Source organism: Lygodium microphyllum, chromosome 17, assembly GCF_053477565.2.
Source record: "Lygodium microphyllum isolate KBCC chromosome 17, Lygodium_microphyllum_v1.1.10, whole genome shotgun sequence".
Lineage (NCBI taxonomy): Eukaryota > Viridiplantae > Streptophyta > Polypodiopsida > Schizaeales > Lygodiaceae > Lygodium > Lygodium microphyllum.
In genome coordinates this window covers 4,932,564-4,942,306 of record NC_141151.1, presented here as the reverse complement: position 1 = coordinate 4,942,306, position 9,743 = coordinate 4,932,564, and positions in this window count along the sequence as shown.

Below are 9,743 nucleotides of genomic sequence, written 5' to 3'. Positions count from 1 at the left end.
AATCCTTCATGACATTATTTGGGCTATAAGAAGGATTCTAGCTCGCAGTCATGTACAATGTCAAGGATGGTTGGGAGCTAGAGAGGGAAATTTCAAAAAACCTTTAAAAAATACAACAAATGGAGTACCAGTACCTTCGTTTTGGGGCATCATGGAGTGGTCCAGCTCAAGAGGAGAAGCTAGCAATCAACATGGAATACAGTGCCAGTTCATGTGGTTTTGTAATGATAGTGTGGACCATACATGGAACATTTGTTATTCCATTGATCACGCACTGCCCAAGGATGGCCAATGGCACAAGGCACAAATTTTACCGCAGAAGAAATCCACATGTTGGAGAGTGGTGGGTTTGTTTCACAAAAGGTGGCACAAGAGGTGGATGCTAATGAGGGCTCATGTAGATATCAAAGAGGTATTTCACAAGTTGTAGGGAAAAGGATAGACTAGGCATTGGCTCTAGATGCAACTGTGAAGGGCCACAGAGTGGTGAAGCCCTTGAAGCATGAGGTTCTCAAACTAGAGACACCTAACTTAAGTGTCATGCAAGAGTGTTATGATGTGCATATCGCAAAGAATCCAACATGTAATTGCCAGGATTTCATGGACCATGTCGCAAGAAAAAGTGTATTGGAAGCAGGAGAACTTTTCCAACACCACCTATATTGTGACCAGCCATGCAACTCCTACCTTTAGCACAATCACATTTTATTTTTTCAAGAAAGTATTGTTATACAGTCCAGTTGGATGGCTTGTGTCAAAATTTTGACAAGCCTTTAGTGACCTTGTCTCTTTTAATTTATCAAGCAAAAGCACTTTTTCTAGAGTTAACACAATATAAATGTACATTTGGATTGCTTGTATGAATTGTCTTGTATCAAATTTGTTGGGGGGAGGGGGGGAGGGGGGAGGAGAGGGAGCTATCAATCCATTGCAATTAAAGTTATAAAAACACAGAGCCCAAGCGTTCACATTATTAGAGAGAGAGAGAGAGCGAGAGAGAGAGAGAGAGAGAGAGAGAGAGAGATATATATATATATATATATATATATATATATATATATATATATATATAAGATGTTTGTTACAACACGTGCCATAATCTGATGTGAGGCATTATTATACGATGTGGACTAATCGCATGCATGAGAGAGAGAGAGAAAGTGAGAGAGACATATATATATATATAAACACAGAGAGTGAGTGAGTGATTGAGATTTGTATATGTGTATATATATATATATATATATATATATATAAGTGAGAGGGAGAGAGAGAGAGAGAGAGAGAGAGAGAATATAGAGTGAAAGGGTGAAATTGCATGTACAACCCTAAACTGAGAGAGAGTAAAGAGATGGAGTAATTTGTGTGAGAGAGAGAGAGGGAGGGAGGGAGAGAGAGAGAGATGTGGGCCGTGGTGTTTTTTTCCGAGGAAATCGCATGAATGAATCCACATTACGTGCTAGAGAGAGAGAAATCATTTACACGAGACAGAGTGCTATTTGATCGAGTGTGCTAGAAGGAGAATATACATGTAGAGAGAGAAACTGAGAAACGGAGAATGAGAGACAAGAGAGAGAGAGAGAGAGAGAGAGAGAGAGAAGGAGAGGGAGAGAGAAAGAAATAAAAAAAGAGAGGTACACAAAGTGAAGGTAGTGGTGGCAATTGTGGAGGTGGTGGGGGTAATGGTAATGGTGGTGGAGGTGGTGATAGTGATAGTGATGGCAGCAAAGATGGTGGTAGTGGTGACAGTGGCGGCAACGGCGGTGGTCATGGTGGTGGAGGTCAAAAAAATCTAGGGGTGGAATAAGTGGACTATGTGGAACAAGAAATGGAGGTTGCCCAAAAAAGCTCGCTCAGAAAGCTTGCTTCTTGCCCTTCCCCAAAAGCATTTTGTCCTATAGAACAAACATCTTTTCCACATCGTGGAGGAAGACGAACTCTATGAGGCCCACGAAGATCTCAACCAAGTTAGACACTTTGGTGTCTGCATCCTCGCTCTCATCCACTTGCTCATAAGGTTTGTAGTAGATTTGGGGTACTCTTAGAAGGGAGGATCCTTGAGAGGCTCCCTTCCCATCACCACTACTACAAGTGGCCTCCACAGATGAGGCCACCTCAGTGGCAACAACCATGGCAAGCTCCTTGGCTACGGTCTTCGCTTCCTATGCTCGGTTTAGTGGCTCGAGCTTAGGGTCTAGGGGCATCTTTCAGTAAGCCACCTACATCATTATGTTCCTTGATTGCGATAAGGTAGGGATCATCTTGTTCATTCAAAAGCAGCACAAATGCGAGCACAAATGCAACAATCCAAGAGAGGAATTGGTGATCTAATGCATCAATCCTAGGTGCCCTAGCCTCTTGGGTGCTAATTTTGATGTAGAAGGCACGGGTTAGGTTCTTCATGAACCTAATGAGTCACTTTTCAAAGGCATCATTAGTGTTTATATACTTTAAAAGGTTAATGGGGACTAAATCCTCTTGGGATCCCCTAAACGACACCACATTTCTTGCAAATGGATGTTCATGTATTCGATAGGACCTTTGAGACTGAACCCATAACAAAGTACTATATCAAAGAAAGAGATGGGAGGGTTCATTATTTGGAAGAGGTCTTCCCAATCTCTGAATTCTATCCTCTTCAAAAAAGTCATGAAACTACTTAGTTGGAAGTCCATACTTACGTACTATGAATGGGAAAGGATTTAAGGCAAGAATCCCAAGGTGAGAAGGAGGTGGAAAGAAAGCTATAAAAAATAAAAATGAGAGAGAGAACTTATATATATAGGGTTAGAGATAAGACCTAAAAATTTTAAGATAAATAATTGAAATATGATCACTTAAAAAACTAAAAAAGAGAAAAGTTTGCAAATAAAACAATGGGTCTCAATTCCATCTAGTTGGTCGCTTGGGATTAATCTGACTTTCACCTTTGTGAACTTTATTAGCCTAGGTAGGTGCACTGATGGATAGGTCATCTCCTTAATGTATTTTTTGATGGTGGATCTATTTTTTCAAGTGTCTTTTCCTTCCTAAGATGTGATAATCAAGTTTTCTAGTGATAGATGTTTGATTGCTTTGTTTCGTGAATCCCCTCATTTCATCTTCCATCTTATTTTAGTCTTATTCCACTACATATGAGTCAAATAAGATCACTCTTGTGTTTCTCCTCCTTAGTTTTACCTCTTTAGCTATTCCTTATTCTTTTCTAAGCAACCAAGTTTTAATTCTTGTCAGTGAGTATAACTGATATGTTCTCAATCAAGCTTTTTGGTTTTCCACAACTAATGTGTCTTAAATGCAATGAAAATAGGTTCATGGTGATCATGCTCAAGTAGGTTGTTTATCTTCTAATGTCAATGTAGAGACATGCATCAACGGCAATTAATGTGTCCTTTCACTTAGTGAATTTATTACCCCCTTCTTAGTGATCCAATCCCTCATGATTACTTGTGAGATTCATCTAGGGTATAGCCCAGTCCTCTTGGATTAGTTGTTCTCTAAATATAGTCAAGTCCACACTTAGGACTATCAATCTTAGCATTCCCATCACCAAAGGCTTATAGTTTCATATGTCTTTTTTAGATCACACCTCAATCAAGCTACTTTTAGGACATGTCTCTAGACAATCTCCTCAATCTTGATTGGTAGTCTCTCTAGGTCATGTTTGCTAGATGGGGTCTAATCTAACTAAATTCAAGCATGGTTTTTATTTTGAACCTAGTTCTAGAAGATTGTGGAGAATTCAGTGAGGATTCCAAGTCCAATTGTACAATCAGATTCTAGACCGTTTCTAGGGACACTCAAGGAACAAGGTCAAGCATCTCATGTGCATTGGTGGATAGGGTCATGGATTTGCATATGGCTTGATTGGGAACCCTAATTCAAGGTGTAGATTGAGTTAAGTAGGCTTGAGTAATTATTCTAGTGTTCCACCTAAATTATTTGATTGTGTGTATGTCCAGAACATGTAGGTCAAGGAGAGATACAAGTTAAGTGCCTTGCGTATGTGGTCAAAACAATTAGCTTATATGTTGGTAGTTGAGATTAAGCAAGGAGGTTTGAAACATGATGGGGTAGGTTTTGGACAATACTTGCACAAACAAGGCAAGCTATAGTGCAACATGCACTAGGAAGTAGGATATGTACATATTTGCACTAATTTCCACTGCCCCAGCTTGTCTTCCAAGGTCTCACCCTCGATTGTTAGGACCCCTTTCTTGGAATCCAAAGCAGGGCCACAGAATGATAGAATTAGGAGGACCAAGTTTCCTTGAAGAAGTCAAACCGGTACAATTTTTGCTTGCTTATTTTAGCACCTTTACCTTGAGAGTGAAGTTTTATTTGATGTCACTTAATCCTACATTATTGACATAGCCATTGGATCGGTTTACACAAGCACTAGTATCATTGCAACTTGGGCATGAGCTATCGAGTACCAAGAGAGATCATAGTGCTCGACCTAGTGATTGAATACTTAATTGAGCAATGATCATGATTAGAGACAATTGTGTGCTAGAAATATAAGAGATTGATCAAAGGATTTCAACAAAAGGCTCTTTGTGCTAGTTGAATAAAAAAGAAAAGGGGGGGAGGGGGGTTTGGGTTGACAAATTTGAGTGTTACTCCTTTGTTCTCTCTACCAACACTGCGAGAGTCCCCCCCTTCCTTGTGTAGTTGATGCTCACGCAAATCAAGTTACTTGTCTCACTATCTAGATTCAAGACCCTAGAATTGTATAACCGCGATGCTCACTACAAAGTACAATACAACAAATTGAGGTTCATCTGATGTAGTTAGATTGTTCACTAATACAACTACAAGAAGCTTTATCTCAATAATATATGTCATAGAAAATAATTTACCAAGATTTCACAAAGAATGCAATAGACTAACTAGCCAGCCAAGACATAGGACTACTCTAGCAATGCACAATCAACTAAGGTTTAGGATAATGAAATTATGAGCATATGGTGGAGTACTTTGTGTCTTAACTTATGTTGGCTCTTGGAATTGGACATATCCTAGAATTGATACCAATTGAACTCAAATCTTGGAGTCCACATTGCTAGCATTGGGATCAAATTGGAATCTAGCAAAGAGTGGCATCTAAGTGGTTGCAATTTGATGATGAAGACACATATATGATTAGGTGGGTGGACAGATCTATGATTTGATTGTCACAACATTTAAATGTCGAGTGAGATATCCATTCGATTTGTCATACCATGAATTAGATTATCATGCACCCTAGGATCAAATGCCCACATGGATGCCAATTTGGAGTCAAACCTAGCCAATTTAGAGTTGAATAGGAGTTTTCCTTATATTGGTGATTGGAAACTGAGTCATGATGGTGGTTTAGAGACAAGATTTAGAGTTGAACAATGTAGATCTCCTATGCACAGAGCATTCAATCGCATCAAATCAAAGGCAAATCAAGGCATCCAATTCTGTGTAGTTACTATGGTATTTGATCTGAGGAAGCCAATTCTAGACTCACTTTGTACTAAGTGTTTGATCAAGAGATTTAAATACTCACCTCCAACTAGGTGTTTGGATCTTGAAATAGGCTTCAGTCCCTTTAGGCTTTAAAGGCTCATGAAGAGCACTCAAGAACTCCCATTACATCAACACTCCCTATCACATGACTATTACATTTATGTCAACGAGATTGATGTTGGTGTTCCAGGCATAGGCCTTCTAATCGAGCTTTGAGGCATCTAATTGTTGCAAGCATGCTTTACCTCTTGGCATTCACCAGACAAAGTCCAATTCAATTCAATTGCCTAAGCATCTAATATAATTCGATAGCTTCCCAATATAGCAATGGGCATGGCAAGAGAAGAGGAAAGCATATTCTTCTTTGGTCATTCAATCTATTTGGTAAGGCATGCTTGTTGTTTGGTAGTAGACTCTATCCCTCTAACATTCATTGTCTTTGCTCTATTCCACAATAGGTGCCCTTTCAGCTTCAACAACTCCTAAGGAGTTCTATTCTCTCTTAGATAAGCACTCAATTTGAAGTAAAGTTTCTAGATGTTTGCTTCCAACTTTTGCATTGAATCCAAACATTCATTTACAATGCTAGGATTTCAAAGTATACAATTCTAAATGACAAGGGGGATTTCAAAGGCACTCAATTTGATTCTATTCTCCAAGGTAGTAGGTTCAAGGTCATTTGATTTCCTCTTGCTATTCAACTCTATAAAAGCCATTGAATAGAAATATTGACTCTTCCAAGCTCCTCATCATTGAAAGGCAAGTCTTTGATTCAATGCTGTAGGGTGTTTTGAAAAGGCACTCGTCTCTATAGTTTGAGTCCCTCAGCTCCCCAAGCATCAGGAGTTCAACTTTAATTCTACGCAAAGGTACATTTCATACATGTGTTCCTATCTCTTTGCACTTTCTTCTTTCCTTCTATTCCCTCCCTAGCCATGTGGCTATTTATAAGCTTTTGATTACCTCCTCATTCGCGAATGATTGCTCGATGTGAGTCAACTCATGTGCCATCCAATTTTCTCCCTCCATTGATTCTATACGATTGATCTCATTGAATAGCTATCTATGCCCCCCTTTTTGAGGTGTACTAGTACTACCAAGGTCCTCAAGTTAACTCGTGCTCTCATAAATAGGTTGTGCCTTTAGTTACTCCCTAGTATGATAGCCTTTCTCTTTCTAAGTAGTGATAATGATATTCCCCTCTCCTCATGCCACCCCTTTGACCCTTGGTAAAGAGTTCGAGATGTCATTTCTTTATTTTTATATACTTTTTCTTTTTTAAAAATATTGAAAAAGAAAACCTAAATTTGTGTCTGTTTTTCCTCTTTCTCTTCCGTTTGAATGCCTATTGCACTCGAAGGGTTGCACTCAAATGCAAATTCTCCCTTCTATCTAAAAGGAAATTCGCTCTTCTTTCACATTCAACTCTTTGGTTGATTGTGTTCCTTCCTTGGATCTTTCAACCAGCATTCAACATGCATCCTTCCTCTAAGTCATTTCTATTCATACTAAAGACTACACTCAAACAATATATTTCAATCAACTCCAACTAGAAAAACGTCAACAAAATTCTCTATTTTTCTTGTAACCTAACCATACATATTTTGAAAGCCATCGACTATGCAAGAAAAATATCAATCTCCCATTGATTCCTACTCTATTGAAAGGATTTATTTGATTTTACAATATGTCTAATACCCATAGTTGGATTGTGGATGAGTGTCAAGTGGTCAAGCCCCTTCGTCCTGCACCCAATGTTTAGCCAATAGCTAAGGGAACAAGTCTTCTAGTTGGGGAGGTTGTTGAATTTCAAACAAATGGTTTTGTTTTTCATGGGAATATGAAGCACATTTAGGAAGGTCATGCTTGTAATTATGATGTGAGGGTTTCAAGTGCAATTTGACCAAAATATAGAGATGAATGTATTGTGAAATTGGCAAAAGAAATTCATGATTCTATAGAAAAGGGCTGATTCTTAGATGCGCAAGTTGTTTGGGAGGTCATGATAATATGTGGTGAGTCTATATAGTTCATCTCAATATTGAAGGCTCTTGGGTGAAGGGTGTGACATATTCAATGACTATAACTGGTTTTTCAAGATGCACCCACAAATATTTCAAAAAATAGAGACAAACTATTGGTTTATGTTCCTTGCAAGCACATGTATTACGCTTTATTACAAGTTCTTATGTTAGACCACAAAGCACACGAATTTATCCATCAAGCACTTACTAGAACTATTTCAAGCATTGATTGTAGGTGAATAGGTATGCCTTTGTAGGTTAAAATATTTGGTGGTGATAAGCATGTTTAGAGATAGTGGTTTTGGATGTAGCTTTTTGTTCCAAGCAAGGTGGTATTGGCATTTTGTATGGGATTCAAGTAATGAACACATGTCATCCTGTGATTGTCTTGAATTTCCTTTTATGGAAAAAACTTTTTGATGCTTAGATTTTTTTAGAGACAACTTTGAGTTGTTTCTAAAGTAGTGTTCATATGTGCATTTCACTATGTTGGTTGGTTGAACAACAATAAGAATTCTTGGTTTGTTACCTATGGGCCTTTGAGATACAATAGAAAGTAGAAGTTAAGTATTGAATATTATGCATAAAATTGAATGTGTTGAGTTTCAAAAAAGAGATAAATATTGAAGCCTAGCATAAGATTTAAACAACCATTTCAATGCTTGTAAGTGCATATGAGAGAGAGAGAGAGAGAGAGCATCAATAAAATATCCAACTTTATGTTCAAGGTTATAGATTTTAGAATATCATAAATAAATCATAAATAAAAGCACCCTTAAGATTAATTAAACAAAGTAGGAATGGCAGTGCTTGTAGGTGTAAGAGAGAGAGAGAGAGAGAGAGAGAGAGAGAGAGAGAGAGAGAGAGAGAGAGAGAGAGAGAGAGAGAGAGAGAGAGAGAGAGAGAGAGTGTGTGTGTGTGTGTGTGTGTGTGTGTGTGTGTGTGTGTGTGTGATACATGTAGATTGGATATGTTTAGATTGGCACATCTTATGTTATACATTTAAGTTTTATTTTTCTTATATCAAAGTATTTATCCAAATATTGCTTGAATTTTTATGTTATCTCAAAAAACTCCGTTCGATGAATGGTTTTCTTCCATTTCCTAATGCGATTGCTTAGAGGCATAAACAATTGCAAGAGGAAAGTGGATTTGCATGTTCTTGTGGATGAAGAGTGTGCTATTATAAAGACTTCTTATAGCAAGCATGGCTTAGATACAACAACCACTTCCCAATATAGTTTAGAGGGAAAGAAAAATATTATAAGGACTTCGTATAGCAAGCATGGCTTAGATACAACAACCACTTCCCAATATAGTTTAGAGGGAAATAAAAATATTGATCTTTGGGTAGACAATTTCTTGTATCCTAAGGATCATAGCAGTAGGTTAACTCCAACTTTTAATTCCACTTCTTCATCGCTCACTTTTGTTGGGGATATGAATAAGGTCTACTAGGTTATCGTTCAAATGTTGAGATGGCAATATTTATATACATATCAATACTATCAATTAATGTTAATTATATGAATCAATAGTATCAATCAATGTTATACAACACTCATCAATCTTTGTTACAATTCTAGGGCTCTTTAAGTGTGTTCCAAAAAGCCCTGCAAAATTAGGAAAACAAAGTGTAGAAGCTTGAGGAAGAATTGAAGTAGTTTAAAGGCAAGGAATAAGAGTTGATAGAGGACACACAAAGATATTCAACCTTGAAGGAGGAGAATGCTTCATTGAAATCACTTTTGGAGCAAATGGAGAAAGATAAACACATTGTAGAAGCAAAGTTGCAAAGGTGCAAGCAAACTCCCATGGGTCGCAAGGAAAGAAAAGTTCAACTGCCGCAAAAAAGACATGTGCACGGATTGACATTCATGACCTCTTATTAATTGTAAGACTATCTAAAATTACTACATTTCTTGATAATGTGTATCTTTTTTAAAGAAACTTTTTCAATGATGCAAGACAACCCAAGATGAGGGTCATTAGTTGAAGCTTCTAAAGGTGTTCTTAAAATGTAAGCATCTAGTTGCAATTTTGAGAGACCCTCAACATTAAGCAATCCTCCTTGCTAGTTCAAATGAGATTCTTGTAGATATTCTTAATATTTTATTAGTGGAAGAAGTTTGTATCACATGTGATACAATTGGGGTTAGTTGACAATGTTATGAGACTATATATAACACGATAGCAAATACACTAGCTTGCAATAAGATG